General features: G+C 46.8%; 1 protein-coding gene across 37 annotated transcripts in view; it reads right to left on the bottom strand.

The window, feature by feature from the left end:
* Positions 1 to 15,460, bottom strand: part of INPP4A (inositol polyphosphate-4-phosphatase type I A) — a 997,999-nt gene that overhangs the window by 743,702 nt on the left and 238,837 nt on the right. Inside the window, exon 2 of one of the 37 annotated variants that reach the window (XM_069204356.1) lies at positions 10,721 to 10,910. The exons of the other annotated variants lie outside the window; for them this stretch is intronic. The gene's annotated coding sequence lies outside the window, so the exon portion shown is untranslated. The remainder of the gene's footprint in view (positions 1 to 10,720; positions 10,911 to 15,460) is intronic. 37 annotated transcript variants of the gene reach the window in all.

Genomic DNA, 15,460 nt, shown 5'->3' with positions numbered 1-15,460 from the left:
ACCAAACTTGGGCTGAAGAGTCACTGGACTGTGGGGGTCACTTGGACGGTGTCGCTGGATTCGAGGGACCTCGCTCGTCGTGCTGAGAGGAGACCCAAGGGACCGGAGATGCAGCTTTTTGGTGCCTGCGGTTGCAGGGGGAAGATTCCGTCGACCCACGGGAGATTTCTTCGGAGCTTCTGGTGCAGAGAGGAGGCAGACTACCCCCACAGCATGCACAAGCAGGAAAACAGTCGAGAAGGCGGCAGGATCAGCGTTACAGAGTTGCAGTAGTCGTCTTTGCTACTATGTTGCAGGTTTGCAGGCTTCCAGCGCGGTCAGCGGTCGATTCCTTATCAGAAGGTGAAGAGGGAGATGCAGAGGAACTCGGCTGAGCTCATGCATTCGTTATCTAACGTTTCCCCAGAGACAGAGACCCTAAATAGCCAGAAAAGAGGGTTTGGCTACCTAGGAGAGAGGAAAGGCTACTAACACCTGAAGGAGCCTATCACAAGGAGTCTCTGACGTCACCTGGTGGCACTGGCCACTCAGAGCAGTCCAGTGTGCCAGCAGCACCTCTGTTTCCAAGATGGCAGAGGTCTGGAGCACACTGGAGGAGCTCTGGACACCTCCCAGGGGAGGTGCAGGTCAGGGGAGTGGTCACTCCCCTTTCCTTTGTCCAGTTTCGCGCCAGAGCAGGGGCTAAGGGGTCCCTGAACCGGTGTAGACTGGCTTATGCAGAATTGGGCACCTCTGTGCCCAACAAAGCATTTCCCGAGGCTGGGGGAGGCTACTCCTCCCCTGCCTTCACACCATTTTCCAAAGGGAGAGGGTGTCACACCCTCTCTCAGAGGAAGTTCTTTGTTCTGCCATCCTGGGCCAGGCCTGGCTGGACCCCAGGAGGGCAGATGCCTGTCTGAGGGGTTGGCAGCAGCAGCAGCTGCAGAGAAACCCCAGGAAGGGCAGTCTGGCAGTACCAGGGTCTGTGCTACAGACCACTGGGATCATGGAATTGTACCAACAATGCCAGGATGGCATAGAGGGGGCAATTCCATGATCATAGACATGTTACATGGCCATATTCGGAGTTACCATGGTGAAGCTACATATAGGTAGTGACCTATATGTAGTGCACGCGTGTAATGGTGTCCCCGCACTCACAAAGTTCAGTGAATTGGCTCTGAACAATGTGGGGGCACCTTGGCTAGTGCCAGGGTGCCCTCACACTAAGTAACTTTGCACCTAACCTTTACCAGGTAAAGGTTAGACATATAGGTGACTTATAAGTTACTTAAGTGCAGTGTAAAATGGCTGTGAAATAACGTGGACGTTATTTCACTCAGGCTGCAGTGGCAGGCCTGTGTAAGAATTGTCAGAGCTCCCTATGGGTGGCAAAAGAAATGCTGCAGCCCATAGGGATCTCCTGGAACCCCAATACCCTGGGTACCTCAGTACCATATACTAGGGGATTATAAGGGTGTTCCAGTAAGCCAATGTAAATTGGTAAAAATGGTCGCTAGCCTGTCAGTGACAATTTGGAAAGAAATGAGAGAGCATAACCACTGAGGTTCTGATTAGCAGAGCCTCAGTGAGACAGTTAGGCACCACACAGGGAACATATACATGCACACCTATGAGCACTGGGGCCCTGTGTGACAGGGTCCCAGTGACACATACATATAGGCCACAAACCTATGAGCACTGGGGTCCTGACTAGCAGGATCCCAGTGACACATAACAACCATACTGAAAACATGGTGTTTTCACTATGAGCACTGAGGCCTGGCTATCAGGATCCCAGTGAGACAGTGAAAACAGTGACAAACACCCTGACATACACTCACAAACAGGCCAAAAGTGGGGGTAACAAGGCTAGAAAGAGGCTACCTTCTCACACAACCCCCCCCCAAACGAAGGACAATAAGGCTAACCTTGGCCAGTTGAGACTTTATTGTCTAAGTGGTGATAAGTAGAGAGTAGCTCTGCAATAGACTGGTTACTCCCTTTATCATCCACTATATGGTTACTTCCCTGTGGGGATGTAAACCACCCTGTTTGAAGTTTTTTAGCTAAGCAACAATGTGAAGATGTATTTTCAGAGTTTCTATCAGTAAGTTTTAGTTTAGAGCAGTGGGAATTGTCCACTGAACCTATTTGTAGTGATGGAAATGCCAGACAGGGATGCTGTCTCAGAAAAGCCATAGCTGGGCAAAAAGTTTGTCCATTTGGCTGGAAGAGAGAACAGGGATGCTGTTTCTCTTGAGTTGTAGCAGGGCAGGGATGCTGTCCTATGAGCTCCACACTAGGGCAGGGATGCTGTCCTAAGTGTTGTGAGGCAGTACAGGGTTTCTGCACTAAAGTTTCTCTGGGAGGGTTGGAGGGATGCTCCATGTTAACTAAAATGGTGCTCTTTTTGTCACCAATGTTAGTTATCCCACAGAGAGGTACTTCTACCTCAGGGAGTCCAGCTATGCCAGCTGATGATTCCCTTGGAACAGGTGCCACCCCAGGAGAGGTTTCTCCCACCACAGGAATGGTATCCTGAATGGTAGAGTGGTTAGGGGATACTGTGATACCCTTTTTACCTGTTGATGGAGAGGGATCCTGAGTTTTCAGGCCTTCTCTCCTTTGCTTTTTCATTTCACTTGAAATGAGAGGGAACAATTCCTCAGGGATGCCCAGCATGGCTGCATGGGCATAAAACTCTACATCAGCCCAACCTGAGGCCTCTAGGTCATTACCTAAGAGACAGTCTACAGGTAAGCTAGGTGATACCACCACCTGCTTAGGGCCAGTAACTCCACCCCAACTAAACTGAATTATAGCTAAGGGAAGAAACTTAGTGGAGTTATGGACATCAATAATCTTATACTGTTGTCCAATGATGTGTTGTTCAGGAGGCACTAGGTTTTCAGTCACCAAAGTGAAACTGGCACCTGTGTCCCTGTAGGCCAAGGCCTCAACACCATTTATTGAAACTGTCTGCCTGTACTTATCCATTGTAAGGGGACAAGCAGCCAGTGTGGCAAGGCCAATGCCACTAGGTGTGACAGAAACTGTCTTGGGACTGATGACATCAGTTTCCACTATGGACCCATAAGTGAACCCAACTACACCCTTTGCTTGACTGTTGCCAGCAGTCCCACCACTAGTACCACTACTGCTAGGGGCACTAGAGCTTGATGTATTAGTGGTGGTAGGCTCAGGGGGTTTACCTGGACAGGACTTATCCCCTGGCCTATGGCCTCTGTTTTTACACACAAAGCACCAAGGCTTTTTAATGTGTGCAGGTTGGGAAGAAGAGGAAGAATTTGTTTTATCCCCACCCTCTGAAGAGTGTTTAAGATTTGAAGTGGGATCTTTGGTTTTACCCTTATCCCCATGCTTATCTTGAGATTTTTCACCATCTTTCTTCTTATTGCCATCTTTGTCACCCCCTGTATGAACTTTTCTGTTCACCCTTGTTCTGACCCATTTGTCTGCCTTCTTTCCCAATTCTTGGGGAGAGGTCAGATCAGAGTCTACCAGGTACTGGTGCAACAAATCAGACACACAATTATTAAGTATATGCTCTCTCAGGATTGTGTTATACAGGCTTTCATAATCAGTAACTTTACTGCCATGTAACCACCCCTCCAAGGCCTTCACTGAATGGTCAATGAAATCAACCCAGTCTTGTGAAGACTCCTTTTTGGTCTCTCTGAACTTTATCCTGTACTGTTCAGTGGTTAAGCCATAACCATCCAGGAGTGCATTCTTAAGAACTGTAAAATTATTGGCATCATTTTCTTTCACAGTAAGGAGCCTATCCCTACCTTTTCCACTAAATGATAGCCATAGGATAGCAGCCCACTGCCTTTGAGGGACATCCTGTACAACACAGGCCCTCTCAAGTGCAGCAAACCACTTGTTAATGTCATCCCCCTCCTTATAAGGGGGAACTATCTTGTGCAGATTCCTGGAATCATGCTCTTTTGCAGGATGACTATGGGGAATACTGCTGCTGCCACCATGGGTATCTAAACCCAACTTCTGTCTTTCCCTCTCTATTTCTAAAGACTGTCTATCCAAATCCAGCTGTTGCTTCTTGAGCTTCAGTCTGGTTTGTTCCACTCTCAATCTATTGAGCTCCCTTTCTAACAATCTGTCATCAGGGTGGGTGGGAGGGACATTTCTAGATACAGAGGTATGATGGGAATGAACAGAAGGAGACCTGTCCCTTACAGAGGGCACCCTAACAGCTTGGCTACCAGCATAATGTGAGAGCACACCATCAGTATGGTGTGATTCAACCTCTGTACCAACTATGCTAGACTGTCTAGTAATGGGCAGGCTGAGAAGTTTCTTTCCTGAACCTTTTCCTGGGGGGGTCCCTGGATCAGATTGAGAACCATTAGCTACTTTTTCTACAGATTGGGCACTTATGGCCTTATCCTGTACTCTAAGCATATTAATTAACAGTTCTAAGGAATGATTCTTCCCTACACTCAAACCTCTCTCTATGCAGAGACTCCTTGCTCCTTTCCAGCTAAGGTGATCATATGCAAGTTTGGACAGTTCAACTTTTTGGCCTGTGCCAGACATTTTTTAGAGAGAGTTAAAGTGATAGCAAAAGAGAAAAAAGTTTTCAGAACTTTTTGGAAAGACAGAAAAAACTTTTTAAACTTTTAAGAACTTTTTGAAAGTTTAGAAGTACTTTTCAGCACTTAGAAAAGAGTGAAAAGAGGAAATGCAAAACTTTTTGGCTATGTGTATATACACTGACCTTGTTTTGTATATTTTTCTCTTATGAAAAGTACAATGACAAGAGTGGTAAGTAGTCTCAAAGCACTTATCCCACCACTGCACAACCAATGTAGGAGGCTGGACTGGCTTGTAGTGAGTACCAAGGGGTACTTGCACCTTGCACCAGGCCCAGTTATCCCTTATTAGTGTATAGGGTGTCTAGCAGCTTAGGCTGATAGATAATGGTAGCTTAGCAAAGCAGCTCAGGCTGAACTAGGAGACGTGTGAAGCTACTACAGTACCACTTAGTGTCATATGCACAATATCATAAGAAAACACAATACACAGTTATACTAAAAATAAAGGTACTTTATTTTTATGACAATATGCCAAAGTATCTTAGAGTGTACCCTCAGTGAGAGGATAGGAAATATACACAAGATATATATACACAATAGCAAAAATATGCAGTATAGTCTTAGAAAACAGTGCAAACAATGTATAGTTACAATAGGATGCAAAGGGGAAACATAGGGATAGGGGCAACACAAACCATATACTCCAGAAGTGGAATGCGAACCACGAATGGACCCCAAACCTATGTGACCTTGTAGAGGGTCGCTGGGACTATTAGAAAATAGTGAGAGTTAGCAAAATAACCCACCCCAAGACCCTGAAAAGTGAGTGCAAAGTGCACCAAAGTTCCCCTAAAGACAAAATAGTCGTGTTAGAGGGAGAATGCAAGGAAAACACAAATCAGCAATGCAACAACGATGGATTCCTGTCTGAAGGTACCTGTGGAACAAGGGGACCAAGTCCAAAAGTCACAAGCAGCTCGGAGATGGGCAGATGCCCAAGAAATGCCAGCGGTTGGTGCAAAGAAGCTCTTACTAGGCTGAAGAACTGTGAATACTGCAGGAACGACAAGGGCTAGAGACTTCCCCTTTGGAGGATGGATCCCCCACGCCTTGGAGAGTCGTGCAGAAGTGTTTTCCCGCCGGATGGACGCCAACAAGCCTTGCTACACGCAAATCGTGCGTTTGGCGTTTTTGGACGCTGCTGGGGCCCAGGAGGGACCAGGAGGTCGCAAATTGGACCTGCAGAGAGAGGGGACGTCGAGCAAGACAAGGAGCCCTCACTGAAGCAGGTAGCACCCGGAGAAGTGCCAGAAACAGGCACTACGAGGATGCGTGAAACGGTGCTCGCCGAAGTTGCACAAAGGAGTCCCACGTCGCCGGAGACCAACTTAGAAAGTCGTGCAATGCAGGTTAGAGTGCCGTGGACCCAGGCTTGGCTGTGCACGAAGGATTTCCGCCGGAAGTGCACAGGGGCCGGAGAAGCTTGCAAAGTCGCGGTTCCCAGCAATGCAGCCCAGCGAGGTGAGGCAAGGACTTACCTCCACCAAACTTGGGCTGAAGAGTCACTGGACTGTGGGGGTCACTTGGACGGTGTCGCTGGATTCGAGGGACCTCGCTCGTCGTGCTGAGAGGAGACCCAAGGGACCGGAGATGCAGCTTTTTGGTGCCTGCGGTTGCAGGGGGAAGATTCCGTCGACCCACGGGAGATTTCTTCGGAGCTTCTGGTGCAGAGAGGAGGCAGACTACCCCCACAGCATGCACAAGCAGGAAAACAGTCGAGAAGGCGGCAGGATCAGCGTTACAGAGTTGCAGTAGTCGTCTTTGCTACTATGTTGCAGGTTTGCAGGCTTCCAGCGCGGTCAGCGGTCGATTCCTTATCAGAAGGTGAAGAGGGAGATGCAGAGGAACTCGGCTGAGCTCATGCATTCGTTATCTAACGTTTCCCCAGAGACAGAGACCCTAAATAGCCAGAAAAGAGGGTTTGGCTACCTAGGAGAGAGGAAAGGCTACTAACACCTGAAGGAGCCTATCACAAGGAGTCTCTGACGTCACCTGGTGGCACTGGCCACTCAGAGCAGTCCAGTGTGCCAGCAGCACCTCTGTTTCCAAGATGGCAGAGGTCTGGAGCACACTGGAGGAGCTCTGGACACCTCCCAGGGGAGGTGCAGGTCAGGGGAGTGGTCACTCCCCTTTCCTTTGTCCAGTTTCGCGCCAGAGCAGGGGCTAAGGGGTCCCTGAACCGGTGTAGACTGGCTTATGCAGAATTGGGCACCTCTGTGCCCAACAAAGCATTTCCCGAGGCTGGGGGAGGCTACTCCTCCCCTGCCTTCACACCATTTTCCAAAGGGAGAGGGTGTCACACCCTCTCTCAGAGGAAGTTCTTTGTTCTGCCATCCTGGGCCAGGCCTGGCTGGACCCCAGGAGGGCAGATGCCTGTCTGAGGGGTTGGCAGCAGCAGCAGCTGCAGAGAAACCCCAGGAAGGGCAGTCTGGCAGTACCAGGGTCTGTGCTACAGACCACTGGGATCATGGAATTGTACCAACAATGCCAGGATGGCATAGAGGGGGCAATTCCATGATCATAGACATGTTACATGGCCATATTCGGAGTTACCATGGTGAAGCTACATATAGGTAGTGACCTATATGTAGTGCACGCGTGTAATGGTGTCCCCGCACTCACAAAGTTCAGTGAATTGGCTCTGAACAATGTGGGGGCACCTTGGCTAGTGCCAGGGTGCCCTCACACTAAGTAACTTTGCACCTAACCTTTACCAGGTAAAGGTTAGACATATAGGTGACTTATAAGTTACTTAAGTGCAGTGTAAAATGGCTGTGAAATAACGTGGACGTTATTTCACTCAGGCTGCAGTGGCAGGCCTGTGTAAGAATTGTCAGAGCTCCCTATGGGTGGCAAAAGAAATGCTGCAGCCCATAGGGATCTCCTGGAACCCCAATACCCTGGGTACCTCAGTACCATATACTAGGGGATTATAAGGGTGTTCCAGTAAGCCAATGTAAATTGGTAAAAATGGTCGCTAGCCTGTCAGTGACAATTTGGAAAGAAATGAGAGAGCATAACCACTGAGGTTCTGATTAGCAGAGCCTCAGTGAGACAGTTAGGCACCACACAGGGAACATATACATGCACACCTATGAGCACTGGGGCCCTGTGTGACAGGGTCCCAGTGACACATACATATAGGCCACAAACCTATGAGCACTGGGGTCCTGACTAGCAGGATCCCAGTGACACATAACAACCATACTGAAAACATGGTGTTTTCACTATGAGCACTGAGGCCTGGCTATCAGGATCCCAGTGAGACAGTGAAAACAGTGACAAACACCCTGACATACACTCACAAACAGGCCAAAAGTGGGGGTAACAAGGCTAGAAAGAGGCTACCTTCTCACACCTTTCAGCAGATATAAGTTTATAGTTAACTAGCTGAAGCTAGTAAAGGTAAGTCATATCGTACTATTAATCTTTACAGGTTGGCGATTTCTTCTTATCACCTTTACATTAACTGTAAGCCTGCTGGGGAACATCTTCTGGTTTGTCGCCTGTTGAAGGAAGTAAAGTTTTCCAATCCTTCTTTACCTAAATACAGTTCGTTGTGGGATGTTAATGTTGTTTTTAATCTATTTTTATCTTGGCCTGGTAACGTCATGCTTTCATTGAAAAAATTGTCCGCAAAGTTAGCTATGTTACTATGCCTAGTCTCAATTAAACGTCTTTCTGATGTTAGAGCTCTTGATATCACTGCCCATCATTTTACCCCTTCTGGGGTTTTATTTAATATTCAAAGACGTAAAAAAACTAATTTGACAACAGTATTTTACTCCTACTTTCCTGACCACCCTAAACTTTGTGTAGGTCAATGTTTAAAGATATATGAACAACAAACAGCCAATTTGAGATGTTCCTCAGCATCCCAACTCCTAATTTCCTTCAAAAAACCTTTCAAACCTGTTTCCTACCCAACTCAGGCCCGTTGGGTTAAATGGGTTATGTCCTTAGCAGGTATTGACACTTCCTCTTTTGGTGCCCATTCTGCTAGAGGTGCCATGGCTTCCAAAGCTTTTTGGGCTGGCTCTCGTTTGGAGGACATTCTCAAATCGGCTGACTGGTCTAATGATAATGTGCTTAAAGTGTTTTATTGCACCCCAGTACAACCTGCTGCTTTAAACGATATTAATTCGCTTTAAACTAGCATAATATGAGCCTCCGGTCTTGCCATAAAATGTAGATTTTCCTAGTAATTTTTGAAGGAAAGTCTTAATTTTATTAAAGACACTGAGGCGAGTATTATCCAGCCTCAACAAATAACTCTATGATTGTTTCCCTCCCTTTCAGCATCATCTACTCCTTCACAGGCTTCGTCATTAACATCATCCTTCAGCGGATCATCACTGCTCATCTCCATTTGCTTCACTTATTCAGCATCACTGTCTCCATCCGGATGTCCTTCTTTCCTCTTCAGAGATCCAGTTATTGAACGTTTGTCAAGACTTATTGGCTTTTGTTATGGCCTTTTGCATCATTTGTTCTATTTTACCGTTGTTTCATACTGTTTGACCCTTGCACAAGAAAAGAGGGCTGTTCACAGTCAAGATAGGTATTTAGGGGTTTAATGCCTTGTGATTGGTGGATACTACTGACTACTGTTTGTCTCCCATTGGCCTGTTTGTGTTTGGCCTTCTGGGAGTTGTGGTTTTCGTGACTGCTGCTATTTAATAAACAAGAAAAGAAAATGCATAATACTCGCCTCTGTGTCTTTAATAAAATTAAGACTTTCCTTCATAAATTACTAGGAAAATCTACATTCTAGAAGTTGTTTGTTAGGAAGGTACAAGGTATTTTGAGCAGAAGAGAGCAGGACTCTAATTACATATTTTGTGTGAATCCAGATTTTGCTGCAGGATTATAAATTTGTGGAAAAACATGCACTGCGGGGATTTCCCAAGGTGCACCTCGCCAGTAAGACGCAGGAGGCAATTATCTAGTGAAGTGCTCGGATTGGTGATAAAACCTGTAGAAAACTTAGTGCGAACTTTGCTTTCCTCTTTTTTGATCGTTCCGAGGGTCAAAACTCGGAATGATATAGAAATACCACACCCAGTCACTACCACACAGGGTTTATTACTAATTCAGAGTGCAGTAGTACAGCATCAGTTTAAGGCGAGACTCGTAATGAACCATTCGAAAGGGTGACAGGAGAAACCGATGCTAGAGGGCGTGAAAAGAAAGAAAAGGGACTGGAAATGGGTGAGAACAACAAAATGTTTCTTTTCAATTAAAGCCTGCAGTGTGCTGAGTGGACATGTTTAAAGGGAATCACAGAGAAGTAGTTACAGGGCAGAAAATAAGCTTAGACATATAACAACTATGAGTGAAAGATTGGAATTAAATTAGTCCATTTAAATATAGGATTCAAAAAACACATTTTGTAACTGGCTGCATAATTTATAGAAAGAATTTAAATGTTATGTCAAAAAGTTTTTACAATTACCCCTCCCGAAAAACGCTGCAGCATTTGCTCATTTTCCATCAATAAAATCATATGTTTGCATTAAACAGAACTACCGCAGCGCCGCCATCTTGGTACTGTAGGGATGACACGTGTAGCTTTTCGTAGATTACATGTCACTCCAAAAACCAAGTCTAAAAGGTCGTATGATTAACATTGAACATCCCAAAGCACATTTTATAATCCCACTTTTGGGACTATGGGACGTCTGGTAATGTGGCGTCAGGGCAACAGACAACGTCGTGGCTTCTGAGCAATGGAGAGATTACATTTCTGTAAGGACATTTTCCCTCGTAGACGCCGGAGATCTAGCAGTTTGTCTGTTCCAGGGACTGCGGCCCACCACCCCCACAATGGCTGCCACATCCTGCTTAACACATGATGATGCACCACTTGTATCGTGGCTCTTTAGTATCAACACATGCGTCGCCCACACACAATACAGCACTGTTTTCATTTTCTCTGCAGAAGAACTAATAGAAATCGTAGACATTAAGACAACCTCACTGTCTGAAACACACGAATGTATAGAGGACCCATTACAAGATACAAATAGTGCGAAGGGCCCTCCCTAAATGTTTAGAAGGCTTCGTTTATCTGGAATTCCGATAAACGCCCTCCTTACCTTATAATCAGGAAATATTAACTGACTTTGACTTGCGGGCATCTGCATCTTGGCTCTCCTGCAGCCGGGAATCGATGTTATGCCATGCCCTGGGTCCAGAAATGGACCAGCCTTGACTGTTACTGATGCTGAGGAGGAGCACATGCAGCAGTGTGATTCATAGCATCAATGACTCACGGCAGATGCAGACCTGAAGGAACAAATGGAGTCCCACGGATTTTTAGGAGCACGCACTCAAATGATAACGCGCATGCACACAAAGACAGGCTATTTCCAATACTTCTTTAATACATACTGAAGATTTATACAAACTAGTCCTGAGTACACGTTATATAAAGAAGTTTGCTTTCGTGGAACAGCCTGCATTTTTAACTATTTCTGCATATTCCTGTAATCTATCAGTGCACTTTAGAGGAAGAAACAAATATAAAGTACCCTTGCCGTACATTATAAAGATAATGCAAGTCTTCAAGGAGTTCCATAACCATATGGAGGAACGAGGCTAAAGGTCTTTAGTGCACAATTAAATACATAAAAAATGCTGTGAGATATTTGTTGTAAAAAGATATTGCAATCGGTTTAATACAAGTTGATTTTTGTTTAAAAAAAATAAAATAATAATAAAGGTGCAGTAGCTTTGAATGTGCAGAAACATGCAGCAAAATGTTAACTTTAAAATTTTTTATTTAAGAAGTGAGTACAATAAGTATGCTGCCATAATATCTCCTTTTCGTGGTGCCACTGTACAGCTACAAGAAATTAACTGAAACAAATCAAAAGCTACATTTTGTTTGATTTGTTTCCTTAATCAGCTGCTTCAATTATGCTATGAGGTGACCTGTCTATCCCATCAACTGTTGGCTCTGGCATCAGGCATTGTGACCTCAGAACTTATTACAGTTGAGTTCTGACACCTTTTCTTTAGAATCCGCAAATGGGAGCATTACAAATAGCCGATTATAAAGAAATTAGACATTTTTTTCAGAGGGATTGCAGAATCCCATGATGGACTTCTATTTAAAACAAAGAAAAACCACCAGCATCAACCCACAATAAAAAAAAATCCGCTCCATTAGTAGGCTAACCCAGCCTCTGTGTACCTTCAACAAATATCACAAAGTGAATTCATGGATCTTGTCAAAGCAAGCAGGCCAGCCGGATGCTCTTCTGGCCCATGTCCACCACAAATCTTCAAGAACATTCTTCTAATTACCTCCGCTGCCACACCAGTAAGAAGAATCATCAATAATTCTTCAAGTATGGGAATCTTTACTGAAGCCCTAAAAAAAGGCATACATACTCTTATTATTAAAGAAAACAAAGCTGGACCTGCATGGCCTCAACAACTACAGACCAATTACAAATAGGCCTTTCCTGGGAAAACTAACAAAACAGCAGCATTCACCCAGATGTCCCAGTTTGTTCAAGATAACTCCATACTTTCAGAATACCAGACAGGATTCCATCTAGGAAGAGGCACAGAATCTGCCCTCATCGCCATCTCACATAACATTAGAAACGCGGTAGACTGCAAAGGGGTCGCTGCACTACTACTCTTGGACCTCTTAGCTGTTTTCGACACAGTTAACCATGACACTCTAATACAAAGACTCTACGAAGCCGGCACAGAGGCGACTGCTCGCAGCTGGAGAGGAGCGTATTTTCAAAACAGAACAAATGTCATCTATAATCCCTTTTTCTGATTCAATCTGTACTTCACAAAAGCAGCGGTCCCTCAGGGCTCTATCAATCAATCATATATTTTCAGCGCGCACTACTCATCCATAGGGTTTCAAGACGCTGACTGGTGTGTCGTCAGAGATCAGTTGAAGAGCCAGGTCTTGAGGTCCCATCCTGAACTGAGGCAGCAATTGTGACTGTCTGTGGTGAGGAGGTAAGGTGTTCCATCATTATTCTGCCAGGTATGAGAAAGACCTTCCTCCAACCGAGGACTTCTTCACGCAGGGTATGTTTGCTAGCGTCTGCTGGGACGAGCAGAGAGGTGTACCAGGTGATGCAGTGGTTGAGGTCGCTGGGTCCGCTGTCATGGAGGGCTCTGTAGGCGTGTACAAGGAGTTTGAAGTGGATCCTCTTGACAACGGTGAGCCAGTGGAGGTTTTTACAGGTGTTCTGTGATGTGGTCTCGGCAGGGATGTTTAAGACAAGTCTGGCAGCAGCATTCTGAATTTGATGTAGCTTGCTCAGGTTCTTCTTGGAGGTTCCCACATAGAGGGCGTTGCCGTAGTAAAGTCTGCGCATGATTAGGGAGTGTGTCATGGTTTTACGGCAGTCAGTTGGCATCCATCAGAAGATCTTCCAGGAGTCAGAAGGTGTAGAAGCAGGTGGAGGCGATGCGGTTGAAGGCCACAAGGATTGGTCCCACACTGATGAGGAGAGTCCTAGGATGAGAATCTCATTTTTGTTGGAATTCAGCTTAAGGCAGCTCTCCACATCCAGGTGGCGACTGCTTCCATCCAGTCCCTGAAATTCTTCTTGGCTGTTGTCAGGAAGATGATCAGCTGGGTGTCATCAGCGTAGGAGACAATATTCATACCGTAGTTCTTCATGATGGGGGTGAGTGGGATCATGTAGATGCTGAACAGCGTGGGGCTCAGCGATGATCTTTGGGGTATTCCACAGCTGATGTCAGTGGGTTCTGTCAGGTGTGACGGGAGCCTGACTTTCTGTGTTCTGCCTGTCAGGAAGGAGTGTATCCATCGAAGGGCCTTGCTGCATATGCCTGCTGCGTGGAGTCTGGCGCATAGTGTGCAGTGAGACACTGTATCAAAGGTGGCTGAAAGATCAAGTGGGATGAGGGCTGCTGTTTGTCCGAGGTCGAGGAGGGCGCGGATGTCAACTATGGAGGCGAGCAGGGTGGTTTTGGTACTGTGGTTAGATCTGAAGCGTGATTCCAGGATGTCGTTGTCCTCGACATGTTGGAGTAGCTGAGTGTTGATTGCTTTCTCAGGGACTTTAGCTGGGAAGGGCAGCAGCAAGATGGGGCGGGAGTTCTTGCGGTCTGTTGGATTGGCTGTGGGTTCCTTCAGAAGTGGGTGGATTTCAGCATGTTTCTAGTCTTCGGGGTAGAGTGCTGACTCTAGGGAGCAGTTGATGGTCTTGCAGAGTTCAGGCACTAACGAGGCGCTGGCCTTGTTGAAGATGTAGTGGGGGCAGGGGTCGATCGGGGCTCCAGAGTAGATTCTGCTCATGGTGGAGTGGGTTTCATCTGTCGTGAGGGGGTCTAGGCGTGCAGGAGTCATGTGGGTTTGGAGGATTTTGGCAGAGGTGTTGGTGAGCTCAGAGAGTTATGGGGTCCGATCCTGTCGTAGATATCTTTGATCATCTGATGGAAGAATGTGGCCAGTCTGTCACAGAGATCCTGAGATGGAGGGATGTTAGTGGTCTCAGCTTGTGGTTTGGTGAATTCTTTGATGACGCTGAAGAGTTCTTTAGTGTTATGTGTGGTGGAGTTGATACAGTTCTACAGGGCAAATTTCCTGGTGGACCTGATGAGGCTGTGATGGGATCTTGTGGCTTATTTGAAGGTTCCAAGGTCTTCTGGGGATTTGCTGTTTCTCCACTTCTTCTCCAGCCTCCTGCATGAACACTTTGATGCCTGGAGTGCAGGGGTGAACCAACTGGCTTTCTTGGAGGAATGTTTCCAAGTGGTCGTCCAGAGAGCAGCTAGGGTGTCCGCACAGTCGGTGATCCATTTGTGGAGATTGCGAGCTGAGGTGTTAGCATCTATTGTGTGGGGAGGTGGTAAGTTGCTGAGGGTGTTGATGAGTTGCTCCTCTGAGGTCTGGTTCCATTTACTGTAGGCAGAGCGCATTGAGTGAGTGTGCACTCTGGGCGTGGAGATGGAAAAGTCGATGCAATGGTGGTTAGCCCAGGTGTAGCAGGTCGACGATGGTGATATTGCTGATGGCAGAGAAAATGGGATTGAGTGTGTGTCCGGCGATGTGCTTTGATGAGGTGACCAGTTGCTTGAGCCCGATTGTGTCCAGGTTCTCGAGTAGTGTTGAGGTGTTGTGGTCGCTGAGATCATTGAAATGGAAGTTGAGGTCGCCAAGGAGAATGTAGTTGCTAGAGGAGAGTGCATGGGGGGCTATGAAGCCGACGATGGCGTCGCTGAGTGCTTGGTGTGGTCCGGGTGGTCTGTAGATGAGGGTGCCATGGTGGTGGTGTGCACTTGGAAGTGGAGGTACTCCATGATGGGGGTGAATTCCTGTGTGTTGATCGTCAGTCAGAGGGTGGTCTTGTGGGCAATGGCTATGTTGCCTCCTGGTCTGGGTGGCCGGTCCTTGCATAGCAGCTTGTAGTCTCTGGGGATGGCAATGGCGATTTCCAGTCTAGATGTTGTGTTAGTCCATGTCTCAGTGAAAAAAGCAATGTCTGGGCGGATGGTGTCTATCAGGTTCCAAATCCCTATGCTGTGTTTGTGCAGGGAGCAGACGTTAAGGAGAATGCACTTGAGGTGGTCTGGAAGCGGTTCTGGTGCTGTGAGGTCAGGCTTTTGATGTGCTGAGAAAGTGAGATGGCAGTGCCAGCAGGAGACAGGTCTGTGGGTGTCCTTGGGGGAAGCAGGGTGACAGGTGCTCCAACGTCCAAGGTTCAGTGCGTGGAGGGTCCAGGTGTCATATCGGTGGGTGGTGCGAGATCCAGAGTCTGAGGCACTGGGCACGGTCCAGGCGCAGATGGGCTTGCCTTTGGTATGCCATCAGTTGCCGCGCAGCAGCT

The sequence above is a fragment of the Pleurodeles waltl genome, chromosome 8 (genome assembly GCF_031143425.1).
Source record: "Pleurodeles waltl isolate 20211129_DDA chromosome 8, aPleWal1.hap1.20221129, whole genome shotgun sequence".
Classification (NCBI taxonomy): Eukaryota; Metazoa; Chordata; class Amphibia; order Caudata; family Salamandridae; genus Pleurodeles; species Pleurodeles waltl.
The sequence above is the reverse complement of the archived record's forward strand: the minus strand, read 5'-3'. Positions and strand labels throughout refer to the sequence as shown.